Source organism: Vombatus ursinus, unplaced genomic scaffold (assembly GCF_900497805.2).
Source record: "Vombatus ursinus unplaced genomic scaffold, bare-nosed wombat genome assembly UNPS02014814.1, whole genome shotgun sequence".
In the NCBI taxonomy this organism is placed as follows: Eukaryota; Metazoa; Chordata; class Mammalia; order Diprotodontia; family Vombatidae; genus Vombatus; species Vombatus ursinus.
The window spans coordinates 14,058,938-14,073,834 of record NW_020954592.1 but is presented as its reverse complement, the minus strand read 5'-3'; the positions used below and the strand labels follow the sequence as shown (position 1 = coordinate 14,073,834).

At 38.7% G+C, this 14,897-nt stretch overlaps 1 protein-coding gene across 2 annotated transcripts in view; it reads right to left on the bottom strand.

Moving 5' to 3' along the window:
- CDKL5 (cyclin dependent kinase like 5) overlaps window positions 1–14,013 on the bottom strand; it is a 266,772-nt gene extending 252,759 nt beyond the window's left edge. For both annotated transcript variants that reach the window (XM_027835406.1, XM_027835407.1), the window contains exon 1: window positions 13,935–14,013. The gene's annotated coding sequence lies outside the window, so the exon portion shown is untranslated. The remainder of the gene's footprint in view (window positions 1–13,934) is intronic.
- Window positions 14,014–14,897: the final 884 nt, after the last annotated feature.

The following is a 14,897-nucleotide window of genomic DNA, read 5'->3' as shown; positions in this document are numbered from 1 at the left end:
CCAAAAAATTTCCAACAGCTCTTTATCACTTTTAGTATAAAAATACAAGTTTCCTGAAGCCTAACATTTAAGGCATTTTAAAATCTGACTCCAACCTCTTTTTCTAGCAAGATTTCACATTACTCTCTTTAACTCTACAAATTGTTCTACTGCTTCCCAAACTTTGGAACGTCACACTACATACTGCGCTTCCTCTAAGTCCTTCCCATACACAAAAGACGACTCCCCCTTCCCTTTCAGAATCCTCATCTTCCTTTTAGATTTAGATCAACTATGGCCTCCTCTAATGAAACTTTTCCTAAATTCTCTCTAAAAACAATCAGCTAGGGTCTAAAAGACATCAAATCCCAAATACTGACTTATCTGCCTGTGTCTTGTATTCATTCACCTGGAAGAACACAGGGGCAGGAGCAGTAACTTGCACATTTCAGGGAATTAATGTGTGTTAAAGTGAACTGGCAAATTGTCTACACATTTTACCACAATTTTATTGTTTCTCATATCAGCTAATAACCATCTAAATGAAAAAAACATCATTAAATAAATGTTCTGTGAAAAGACCAAAAATTGTTCTGTGAACAATTCTCAAAAATGTGTTTTTTAAAATTTTAGTGGTTGAGCAGAGATCAATAGCATGTCTGCAAATACAGTGTTTATAAACTGAGCCAAAATAAATTTTAAATACAATATATCCTTCCAATCACCTTTTTGACTTTCCTCATTTCCTCCTCTATCCTCCATAAATTAATAGCTGGTATTTATAGTACCTTAAAGTTTTCAAAGCACTTTACATTTATATATATATATACCTCTGTGTGTGTATGTGTGTACGTGTGTGTGTGCGTGTAAAAGTATATAAATATACTTTAACACAACACACATATTTTCTTATTTGACCCTCAAAAAAAACCTCATAAGGTAGGTGATATTATTGAACTCCATTTTACAAATGAGAAAATGGAAACATAGAAGACTAAATAATTTGTTAACACAGGATGTGAATCCAGGTCTTCCTGGTCCAAGTCCAATGTTCTTTCTACCATGACATAACCAAGTTCAGAATTACAGCAAAGTTTACCAACCAAATCTATACTATATCTATACATGAAATATTTTAGACTTCATTTAAACCTGTTAACATGTATATGGATCATTCTATTTAGAATCTGTAATTTAGCACACAGTACCATATCCCTAACTCCAAAAGGGAAAACAGTATTAACTTAATCATTAAACTTTCCAAAGATCTAAACCATAGAAGCAATACTAGCTCCTGTACTTCATATTTGAGCAGCAGACCTTAGAAAAGTTGCTTCCTTTCTTTGGACCCCAGTGTCCTCATCCTCTGAGGTTTGTTTCCATACTTCTCTCTCTATCCTCCATCAACTTTCCCCCCAAAACAAAACAAAACAAAACAAAAAACCTAGCCTTACTGACAAAAGCTTTGTGGTATCTTTTAATTTTTTTTAATCTAGTTCTATTATGCTTCTACTAATTTTTTCAGGTTCTTTTAATATAAAATATAACTTTTAAAAAGAGGAAATCTACTTAACAATGGAGGAAGTCCCAGGGTAGAGTTGACCAGATTAAAGGTTGGAGGTCAAGTACCTCCAATAAACCTCATCCTCTAAAACCAGTCAGGTTCCAAGGCTCCACCAATCCTCCTTGCCTTAAAGATCTGATAGGGTCAAGGATTCACCACCACTGCACTCCCTTATTTTTCTGCCTCTGGCTCAGGAATTGATAATCAAATCAGTTTTAGCATGACTACTCCAAAAAGCCTATCTAACTGTCAAATAACTCCACTTGGGAGTCCTAGTGATTCTGAGATGTAGATTGCCTAAGGTGAAGCTTCCCTCCCAGACCATCACTAATTCTCTCCTCTGCCCCTAGATATCATATACTCATCCATGTCCATCCACATCCCCATCCTACCCTTTCATTGTGCCCATCAGAACGACCATCCCATTGTTAATGAATTATTCTTATAAGGATCACTGTGTATTCCCTCAACTTTTTAATTCTTTCACTCAGATTAGCATCCACAAAGGGCATGTGTCTAATACTTAGAAGTTTAGAGGTAACATGTGAGGGGCTAACGTTTCTAGCACTGTCACTCAATGGCATGTTGTTGTTCAGTCCATTCAGTCATGTCTGACTCTTCATGACCCCATTTGGGGTTTTCCTGGCAAAGATGCTGGAGTGGATTGCCGTTTCCTTTCCCCAGTAGTATAATCTCCATTAACAATCAGACTTGATTAGCTTTTGGAAAAGGTATTTACTAAGATAATACAGTAAGAAAAGTTAATAGAAAACATCGTCTCCCTTTCTGGAGGAGAGAGACACACACTCATTATCTCTCTCCCTCTCCTCCTATATTAAAAGAGTCCATGGAGAGAATGGGTTTATAGTACAATGACAGTGACACAAATGTATAGAGAACACATGTGGCAAAGAGATACCTCCCAACTCCTGGCCCTGGAAGTCTTTTTCTCTCTTCCCACAGCCCAGTCATGAAGTTCCATTAGGGTTCCCAGGGTCAGTGACTTTCTAGAATCCTTAGCTGGCACTTCTCTCCAGCATGAGATATACTCCATAAAATTGCTGTTCCTCAGGCAACCACCATTCTGAGACCATCTGTCCTTGTTGTGTCTCTACAGTGGTGATATGGCCACTTTCACTGTTATCAGCCACTGGACACTGCTATTGCCACCACCACTTCTGAATCTCTGAATCTTCTTTACTCACAAGTTTGCTTGAACACTTCCTCACAGAATATACATTTGCCTAAGATCAAGAAAAAACAAACACAAAGAGACAGAGGCTGTCATGTGCTCATTGTCTCCATGGCCAAGTAAGAAACAGGGCAAGTGACCTTTCTCCCTCTACAGCTCCAGGGGAAGCAGTAAAAAGCAGCTCTCCTACTTCAGAGCCACAAAGGAAAGGGGGAAGGGGAGAGGGGACATGGCAGAGAGAAGTAGGTCTTCCTTTTTTTTTTATGTATGTTGAGTTCAGTTCAATAATTCTGGAGTCACCAGCTCTTCCAGCTTCCTCAGACAATTAGAGAACTCATCATCACTATCATTATCATCATCATCATCATCATCCTCATCATCATCATCATCATTCAATACAAACCTCTGAATTATCATGACTAAAAAAAGGCTCACACCAAAGTTCCATGTGATCACTGGGACTGGAACTAGGCAATGAACATCTGCACATGTTCCAAGAACTGTCCGCCAAAATCCAGTCAGCCTCCATTAGAGTAAGACCTTAGATCTCAAGCTAGAAAAGAACTCAAAAGTCAGTTAGTCCCATGTCCTCATTTTACAGATGAGGAAATTGGGTCCTAAGTGGGGTGAAATTACTTATCCAAGGTCACAAAGATGATAAGGATCAGAGGTAGGATTTGAACCCAGAGCCTCCTATTCCAGATACAGCTCTTTCCAATACACCACACAACAGCTCATTCACCTTAGGTCTATGCCTTGCCCCAGAAAATTACTTTGTATGTATTTTGTACTTAATTTTCTAAGTATATGTTGTCCTTTATCCCATCCTCTCCACAGAAGGCAAGCTCCTTGAGGGCAGGATCTGTTTTATTTTCATGTTTGTATCCCAAGTGCTGGCACATAAATAGAAGGCACTCAATAAATGCTTGCTGAATTGAATGATTTTCATTCTAATGTGAAATATGAATAAAGTCAGTCCTACAGTTAAGTAGAACTGATAACTACTTAAATGAAAATTTTAAATTACCTGGAAAACTCACCTCAACTGCCCCATCAGTGCCTTAAATTCCTTTTCAAGTTCATACACATTTCTAGTAGATGGAAAACACCTTTCCAAATACCTTTTAAAATCCACTAATGTGTTTATATGGTTCAACTTCTAAAGTTAGCTATCTGGCATATTAAAAAGAATATAACAAAGATCCCAAGGGAATGAGAAACGAGAGAAGTAAATTTTTATGAGAAGAGCAGGGAGCATGAAGAAGGTATGGAACACTGGATGTATGAGATCAGAAAAGACAGGTATTTTAGGAGGAAAAAGATAGAAGTGTCACAGAGAACAAGCACCAAAGGCTGATTTCACCTTGGACCAGCTCTGGATTTGAGTTTAGCGTATTATCATTTTCCCCCTACTCAAGCCTCAGCAAAGTTTGCAAACAGGAAGTTATAAGGGCCAGAAGATAGAAAATGAGAAAAAGGGGAAATAAGCTAGCAGTCTAAGTGCAAAGCAATGCTTTCTACAAACTGGATCCACTAATGGATCGAGCAATCATATGATGGGCAGAAGAAATATTTTAACTGATCCAAATAGGTGGTGATGCTTTGGGACACTGAGAAAATATTAGCATACTAGCATAGGAAAATATGAAATATAATAGCTCTTTTCCACCAAGTGACTAGGACAGAGCATAAAGAAAACAAAAATAAACTATTCTAGAATGCAGCTCCTGAACCTGCAACTTAAAAGTGCCTAGCCAAAGAATGTTTTAGGGTTTTTTTTTCAAGGGCAAAAGTTTGAGAAAGTCTATGAACTAATAGCAAAAAGGAGCTGACAGGTTGAATCAAACACAGAACTCAAAAGAAATATCTGAGGAAGGAGGTGGTACCAATTTTTGCAGTTACTCTTTGTCTATGTGAAAAGTAAGCAATAGTGCTGTGGTAGAATCACAATTTGGAAAGCTTACCTCAAAGGGGAAATCTGAGATACAGGAAAAGCAATAATCACAGAAGGAAAAAATTTAATGAAGCTAAGATTTCCCCCAAAAAAAGATCTTACAGGGAAATGGGAAAAGACAAATTAGAATATTCAATTCAATTCAAGAAGCATCAGCATTTATGAGTTATTATTAAGAAGGCAAGAGTTAAAGTCAAAGATGATCATAAGGTTACTGAGAATAGTCAGAGCTAAGAAAGAAAATGTGAACAATGTTGGAGACTATGTTGTCATTACAGACATGTGTGAATGGAAAATGAGCTGGGCTGCTAAAGTAGCACAAGCAAACAAGATGCTATGAACAGCACTTGTGCTCCAGTGGTATCCATGGAACCTCAAGAAAGACTTCCAGGATTTTGTATAGACGTCTGTTTGTTTGCAGGAGGATGTAAGCAAGAGTTGCACAAGTTGAGAACGTAGGCACAGATAGTTTGAAATCAGCACCCTTGGAAGGAACAGCCACATTAATATATCAAGAATCATTGTATTTTTGAGAAAGAGTACTATGGGTACCAAGTGTTTCTAAATATAGTATCAGCCAAAATGAGCATAACACATTATAATATTCCAAATACTCAAAAAATATTTTTAAATCACTGATCACTGAAAATATTTAATCTAAAAGATTATACCTTGAGAAAAGAAAGTAAAGAAATTGAAATATTCAAATAAATTTTAATAAACAAATATACTGCTAAAGCATTAATACCACAGGCAAGAGATAATATGGGAGACTGAAGAAAAGTAACTGTCTTCTACATATAGTTACATACTCTTAATAGCTGCAACTGTTATCAAGAAACTAAAATTGTAAACATTAACAAAATACAAATATGTAGACAAAATCTAAGAAAACAGAGAAAAAGAAAAGAAGCCTTTAGAAAGTGACTACTAATTTCTGTAAAACAGATGGCCAGTACAACGGATGACTAGCAAATTAAGGTGTTCTGAAAAATTTAGTGAAATGACTTACTGACCCACCTACGATACCAATGAAACCATTTCTTTGAGCACTAGCAGATCTTCATGGAGAAAAGTTAATTTTTTAAATGTTATTTTTTAAACATTATAAGGAGTCAAGCAGATTACTACATAATTAATAGAGGGAAGTGACTAACATTAAGGAGGATTCTGCTTCTTGCAGAAAGCGAGATTTCAGCTGGGACTTAACAGAAGCCAGGAGACAGAGGTAAGAAGAGAGAAATCCAGGCGTGGGGAACAGTCAGTGAAAACTGTAGGGGTCATGAGACAGTGTCATTATGTCCAAAGAACAGTAAGAAGGCCATTGCCACTGGATTGCAGACTATATAAAGGCAAGTAAAGTCTAAGAAGATAGGAAAGGTTGGAAAGGGCTAGGTTATCAAGTGCTTTAAAAGGAGTTTTCTGAGTAAGAAGGTAACATGGTCAGATCTGTACTTTAAGAAGATCAATTTGAAAGATTAATAGAGGACAGACTGGAAATCTTGAGAAACTTGAGAGAGGAAGATGAGCCAGAAGACTACTGCAGTAGTCTAGGTGTGAGGTGAGGAGAGCCTGACATTTCATATTACTACAAAATGACTAACTCTTGTGCAGGGCAAAAATGGCAGCTTACAGTTACAAAATGCTTTCCCATACACCCTCATTTAAACATCTAAGGTTAAAAAGGGTACACATCATTATTATCCCTACTTTCCAATAGTGATAAGTGAGGCCAGAGAAATAGCAAGTGGCAGCTAGTATCCCACTCACATGAAATTCTTAGTCCAATGCTATTTCCACTACACAGCACTTCTAGATTGCATATTAACAACAGACTCACATCATATCAGACCAGTGCTATGTGTCTGACTTCTTTGTGGTTAAAAACTCCAGCTATGACCAACTACAAAGAGTTAATGATTTACCTGCCTGGCACTTCAAAGGATCACTTTCCCATGGAAAGATGTCTATTAGTAAACATTACATTTCTATACTCTCTATGGACAAATCACCTCCAACCTATGATATTATCTCTTTAAAATGGCCTTATTGCTATTCCCTTAGGAGGGCCCACCTACCCAAGAATTACACTGGGGAAAAAGGGAAACTGTGTAAGAGAGAAGCATGATGGTTTGTGATGCCTTTCTCTCTCCCCTGCCTAATTTCCCAGTTCGGTCTGTTCCTGATGGAAGTAGAACAAAAATAACAATGTATTAGAATATATTAACGTACTAACTGAAACAAGCTGTTAAAATGTATGACAAACATCAACCTCTCAAGAATGGCTAAAGCTCAAATACAGTAAAATTTCCCTAGTGTCTGTCCTTGATCTTCAGGTTCATGATAACTTTAACTTACCAAATTAATTATTTTCTTCTTTATTCTTTTGTTAACCGAATATGATTACAGTGGTATAAGGTAACTCCCAACGAGGAAATTCCCTCGCACCAGCTCTGCAACTTATAGCCTTGGTGAGCTATGTAGGGCGCTGAAATATTAAGAGACTTGAACAGGATCACAAAGCTAGTATGTGTCAGAGGCAGAACTTGAACCCAGGTCACTGAACCCAATGCTAGCACTCCACTCACTATGCTAATGCCACCTCTCAAAAATGTTACTTTTCTAGAATTGCTTATATTCCAGAATTACCTCAAAAGAAGCTCATTTATCTTTAATGACAGTATAGGCATTATGTTTAGAACATACGAAATTTAAAATAACACATGACAGAATGTAAATTATTTAGAAGACAGATGGTCATAAATTACCCAAAGGAGATATGGAGGAGATCATAAGATGATTCAATTCAGCATCGACAAATTTACCTATCACTGTGCTAGACTCTGGGAATTCAAGGACAAAAACAAAAGCGTCTCTGCCCTTAAGAAGTTTACATTCTATAATTTTACAGTATCTATAAAAAGCGATTTATAAAATATCCATACTCTTTGACCCAGAGATTCCACTACTAAGCTTATACCCCAAGGAAGCCACTGATAAGATGAAAGTCCCTATATACACCTAAATATTTATAGTGGCACTTTTTGTGATTACAAAGAATTGGAAACAAAGTTAGATGTCTATGTATCGGACAATGGCTAAACAAACTGTGGTACATGAATGCAGAAGAATATTACTGTGCTGTAAGAAATTATGAATGTGATGAATACAGAGAAGCTGGGAAAGATCTACATGAACTGATTCATTTTCCATTGTTGCTGTCATTGTGTATATTCTTTTCTTGGGAAAATACACAATATACACAATGACAACAACCATGAAAATGAAAAGTACAACCACATACAAAAAAGCAAAGGTGAATGTAGCAAAATTATAAAGATCAAACATGACTCAAATTAAAAAACCTAAGCGAACAAACCCTAATGCACCCCCTGTGCACGTGGGAGGTACACAGGTGTTGCACATTGCACGTGTTTCAGACTTTTTCAATGTACTGATCTTTGTTGTATTGATTTTTTCCTCTTTTTTTTTGTCTTTTAAGAGAAAAACAATAATAACAATAACAAATACTACTTGTTACATCAGATGGTTCTCTGGGAGGGGGAGGGATACTGGGGAAAACTAAGATGATATAAAAGCAAAAGCTTTTTAAAAAAACAATTTCTAAAGGAGGAAAATAATAACTGGGGTGAGAAAAAAATCAGGAAAAGCTTTGCAATAGAGTTAAACACATCTGAGCTGTTCTTTGAAGAAAAGTTAGAGATGAGATGGTGCATAAGGTGATAAGGTGAGGTTGATGAGGGAAGTATTAGTCATTAGGAAAGGACCTATGCAAAACAGGGGGAGAGAGAGATGAAATGATGTTAAAGTGAAATAATCCTGCAATGGTATCCACGAAACAATTTGTGGAAAGACTTTAATGCCAAGTTGAGGATTTTGATTTTTTTTTCCTAGAAGCAATAGAAAGCCACTGAAGAATTGTTAGTGTCTATGTTGAGGGGACAGGGAAAGGTAACATGGTCAGATCTAGTTATGGCAACTATGTGGAAGAGAGGCTGGAAGGTGACAAGACTGTAAACAGAAAGACCAATTAATTAGGAGGCTACTACAATAGTCTAGGTCTCTAGGAGACAAATGATGAAGGCCTGAACTAAGGTAGAAATCGGGTAAGTGGAGCAAAGGAGAGATACAAAAGATGTAAAAGGGACAGATTTTGGCAAATGATTGGGGAATGGGGTGGTAATGTGAAGACCAAAAGAATAATAATTTTCATTAATTTCCTAACATTATCTTCTTTATCAAGATCTGACCTACACAGGGATCTAAATGGAAACATTCTAGCAATCAGCTTTTAAAGGGAATAAAGAATTTATATGTCCACCACATGAGCTGAGATTTTCAGCCAAGATTATACGCAGCCTCCTGGCTCTATAATATGCAAATCACTGCTTTCAAATTCACTAGTAACAAAAGGAAAATAGTTTTCCATCAATTACTAAAACCTTCCTACTTCCTATCTTACCAAAGACCATATCAGTCTTTGTCTCTGTTTCTTTGGGGCTCTGCAACTGTAAAATGGTTCATTAATGGCTTCCCTTAAAAGTAGCAGTGACATTGCAAATAGAAAATTCTTCCTATCAGGCAATTTTATAGTTCTACAGGAAAGGCTGTAACTTTTCGTGTTTCAAAAGACAGAACTAGTTCAAAGAACTGTAAACTTTATTCCATGAAATCACCTCTCTAAAATTTACCTAACGCTGAATTTGACTGAAATAATTATAGATTTTTATGCTTACCACTTTATTTCAAAATAACAGATTAAACCACAAATCAAATTTATGGTATGCAGCATCTTACTCAGAATTTAGCACGCAGAAAGTGTTCAGTAAATATTTGTTGAAATCAGAATGCATCCTGATGTCCTTTATTAGAATACCAATTTTATCAAAATATTTGAAAGTTTATTATGGGACAAACAAATAATATCATGTGGCAGAATATTAACATATACCTTATTATGACCAATAGAAATGAGCAACTTTTTATATGCAAAAACAACATAACAAAACATCATACACTTTAGTTGTTTTTCCAGGAAGTGCTGCTTTATTTACATCAAACCATCCACAATCTAGCCTGCTTCCCCCTTTACCTAAAAACAGTACGAAGTTAAGGTCTGAGTCACAGGCAACTTGTAACTGTGAAATAGTTCCTTCCTTCCCAAAGAAGGAAGATCCACAACTAATAAAAATCCCTAATAAAAATCTTTTTTAAAGGGTTGGGTTTTTTTTTTTATATTTTAGTTTAATTCAAAGTGCTGCCAATTAACATAGGCATAGGTTGGGTCTTTTTAACTTGACAAACTATCTCCTTAACAAAACAATTCATAAATAACACTCTGGGATTTACAAAACAATTTCTATGTCTTACCTTTTAATATCAAGAAGAATTCTCCATTAATCCTATTCCAAAGTCTCATCTTAGAATCAAGTTGTTCCCTAGGAGAACCTACTGAGCTAAAAAGACTTAAGAATAAATGGCAAGAATGGACCTGTCATCCAAGTAGTAAGTTTGGAGAAGCCAACACCAGGTTAGACACAACATTCCAGGAATTCCTGAAAGCCATATACCAAGTCATTAGGATTTCAACCTTCATCCATGGAGGCCAGGCTAATGAAATCTCAGATCCCTGAAATATTAATAAATTATTGAATTTAATGCTTAGTTGATGAATAATACTGAAATTTCTAAATGTCATCAGGCTCTTTGGATATAAATGACTTCTATATAAATGACAAGTGTTTCTGAACTAAGATTTGTATTTCCACAATATTTAATGATGGTGTGTATTTAATCACAAAATAAAGTGGAAAAAAGTAACACACTTCTTAATATATGATGGGAATCTGAATACCAAAAAAATAAAAAATACTTTTCATTAAAAAACACAAAACCATTACCTAAGATTTCTACTCTTTAGCTTAAAATAGTAAATAAATTAGAAGAAACTGCTTAAATTACAAAAGAAGGCAAAACCTCTTTTAATTGGTTCATTTTCCACAGTAATGTTTTAGAGAATCTTATTGAGTCCATTATTAGAACAAGCAACTTCAGAAATTATCTCTCCTATACACCAAGATGCTGCTAAATGATAGCAGAAATCAAATTCTTAGAGAACCTAAGATAATCTATATTATCCAAGTAAAAAACACTTTTTGCAACTCAGTAAATGCATTTATTGTCTATCATGTTTAGCCACATTTGTATCTTATCCCCCTACTAAACTATAAGCTCTATGAGGCCCTGGAAAGATCTTACCTAAACTCTGTATTGCACTCTAGACAGAGTTTTGCACATAGAAGGTTCTTTAAAATATTTTTGAATTACTAGTTAGATCACTAAGCAAGGGTCACTATGTTGTATTCAAATACAAAAGTTTATCAAAATGATATCTTAATCATTTCAACTATACACATGGATTTATAATCAAGTCATGCTTTTGTTACTCTAAGATGCCAGAAATTAATGCAGCATTGGTGATGTTAGCATACCTAGTACTACTCAAAAGAAAATGATGGCAACAGACCCCAAAGTAACCAAAATGTTAAAAACCCAAATCAAATTTGAATATGCTAAAGAAAATGTCAATTCAAAAAGTTTTTCTTAAACACCTACTTCAGGCAAGATGCTATATTAGGCAATGGGGATATAACAATGAACATAGTCCCTGCCCTCCAGGAACCTACAATACAATGGAAGATGAAGATGAAACATGTATACAAATAGGAAAGAAGGGTTATTGTTTTGGGTTTTTTTTTTCCAGGCAAGGGGGAGGGGGGAGTAGAATTCACAGGGATGAAAAAACCAAAGACATTTGAAGCTTATTTTCTCTTCTCTTGAAATTTACACACTATGTTAATAAATTAAATAAACATTGTCAATAAACTAAAGTTACTAAAAAGCTCTACAGTGAACCAGTGAACATTAAAATTATCACCAAATGTTATTTTTTTCATTGGAGGGTAATGTCTTTTCTTTAAAAAAAAAAAAAAACATTTCCAGTGGAAACCTTACAAGGATTTTTGGACATAATGACGAAGCTAAAAGAAAAGAAGCGGAGAAAGGAACATTGAATGGAATTTCCCCACATTCTATTTCGTCATACTTTCAAAAGGAAAATAATTTAAAGATGGTCATCATTAAATGAGGCTGCCATTATCTCAGAGAACATTCTTGGTTGAAAAAATGTTTGATTTGCGAGCAATTATTTCTATTATTCATATAGGTGAGATCTGATGCTACTAGGGGTATTTCCTTTAAAACTCATGAAATACTGTAAAAAACATATACCAATTAATTAACCCCAGGAAAATTCTAATAATGGTAAAATAACAAGTATTTAGTAATGGTAAAAGAATATGTATCCAGAAAACATAAGTAAATTACAATTCAAAGGCCAGAGCTAGAGAAAAGAAACCCCTCACAAATGGGTAAATGTACCATATAAATCTAGTATAAAAAAATTACAAGTTACCTGTAGAAAGCACTCCTGCCGATATCTTAAAATGTTCTACATGGAATTTATCATTTCAAAGATGTTAAGCCAAGAAGAGGAGTTGGCATCTAATCTCATTCGGTACCTTCCAACCATCCTCCTCCAATGGTGGGTTATTTTAACACTGTATGAGTTTTTCTGAGCTTTATTATCAAGTACAGCTAAATGATTCCTTTTTAAGCTAGCTTTGCTTGAATGGTATAAAATGCTCAGTATACAGGACCTTAACAGTTTTGGGTCTGTGCTTTTTTTTTCTCTCCCTTTTTTACCCAACCCCCCCCAAATCTTCCCAAATGTTCTCTTATGTGCACTTGTCAAAAGAAACACCCACTGAGTGTCAAAATGGTAATGCTACTGCAGCTTTCCACACTCCCAGTTATGAAGTGACAGTGCCTAGAACACGCTCCAACCTAAAATATTCTTATGTCCAAGTAGAAATGAAAATAATCTGTTGATTAAAATACAAAGAATTTGTTAAACGACACTGATTTGCGATTATTTAAATACTAAAACAGGCTTCTACTTCATCGAACCAAAGAGCAGGAATGTGAGATCAAGCTTTTATAATAGATCCTTCATGTGTGTTTTAACATTAAGGTGAACAGAAACCCTCATCTGTAAATTGCCTTTTTATACTGAAATGTCCAGAGTTTTTTTGTTTGGTTTTTTTAATCAAAGCAGTTTAATTATTAAGCACTAACAACAGGAGCATGAAATGTGTTTAACTATGGTGGAAGAATCTATGATATGATTATTTTTCCCCTTAATATCTACAAACACACACACACATACACATCCTTAACACCGAAAGAACTGCAAAACATTTAATTCCCATTAGGTAAAAGGAATGTTGTTTATCTTCTGCGGTTCCAGAAATTAACTTCACACCAGAAAACTTGTTAAGCAAGTAGAATGAGGGGCATCGGAAGATGCAGGGGGAGCCATCCCTCACATCACAAAGTCAAGGTCAGCTAAGTCAAGTTCGGCGGTTCAGAGACCATCCCACAACTGCACTCGCAGTCCCCCCCAACCCCCCCAGATTCCGATCTTCCTGGACTCACATCCCCGGGGCTCAGGAAGGTGGGCGCGCATCACAAAGAGGTGACAGCCCTCTCCCCGCCCCCCATCCCCTTAGGGCACCCTGCAGGAGAGGTTTCTCCGAGGAAAGCGCAGGGTGGAGCGGGGTGGGGGGACCACTTCGCTAGCTGAGGAGGAAGCTCCAATGGGGAGGGGGGCTGGAGGTGGAGATGGGGTGGGGGAGGCGAGAGAAACACACACACAAACACACACACACACCCGCAAATACATCCGCACGCACACGCGCACACGCGCGCGCACACCCAAGCCACCCCACAGAGGAAGGCGCAGCCTCCACTGCTGGAGCGGACCCTGATGAGCGTCACCCGGGGAGAGACTAGACTGAGCCGCCCCCTACCCAGTCAAAAAAAAAAAAATGGAAAGAACCTCTCCCCTCCAGGCTCTCCCGGGAAGTCCCCGGCGAGTGGGGACGAAGGAGGAAGACACAGAGAGGAGGAAGGGACAGGGGCAGCCCTCCCCCAGGGACACCCCCACCCTTTTACTCGCTCCAAAGAGGGCCAGGGCAGCCCCGTCGCCCCCGTCCGGTGTCCGCCCACCCTCCTACCCCCCACCGAAGAGAGCCAGCGGTTCCTCTCCCACCGCGGGAGGGCCGGGGCGAGGCGCCCAGGCAAAGGAAGGCGGCGGGACTCACCCCACTGTCCCGGCTCTAAGCGGGGACTCGCAGCGCCACCGCCGCCGCAGCCGTCACTGTTTTCTCTACCACAGCGGCACTGGCAACTAATCGAATCCTCCGGCCCCGCCCTCCCGACCGGGCGAACGCGCAGCCGAACCTGCTACCCACCCAGGCGACGGCGACCCGGACCGCCTCAGCCAATGGGGAGTCTCCTCGGGCCCGGGCGAGCACCTCCAAGCCCCGCCCCCGGCGAGGCCCCGCCCCTCCCGCTTCGGGGAGAACCTATATGGGGGAGAGGCTCCCTCTTCCTTTCTCCCTACTTTTTCTCTCTCTCGTTCTCTACATTTCTCTCCTTCTCCTCCTCTCTTCTCCATCGATACTCCCGCCCGCAGGACCCAAATTTTGTTTTTCTCCCATTGTACACACACACACACACACACACACACACACACACACACACACACACACATTCTCTCCAGACCCACCGCGGGGGCGCGCTTGCGAGCTCTCGCGGTGTCGCTCGCTCTGGGTTTGGTTGACTCGTCAGTCCCCAGCAACCAGGGCTGGAAGGATGGGGAGGGGGGTGGGGTCGGGCTGCTGCCTGACAGGAGAAAGGAGGGAGGGGGACTGGCAGGAGGAAAAAGGAGAGAAGGATTGGCAGCCCGAAAGAGCGTGACTGGAAAAGAGGCAGTGGCACAACCTGTGGGAGGGGGAGAAGAGGAGGAGACCGGGTACCCCGACAGTCACTGCAGAAAGGAGGGGAAATCCTGCCTGTAAAGAGCTATCCCAGCCTCACACCCGGGCAGGGGATACATGCACCGCAAGAAGGGGTGGTGGAGGCAAAGAGATAGGAGAGCTCGCAGGGAGCACATCTGGATGTAAAGTGGACGAGGGGGTGAAAAAGGAGGAAACGGAACCTTGGACATCTGCCAGGTGAATAATATAATAAAGGGTGGGGACTGACTTGTTCGTGCTGTGGCG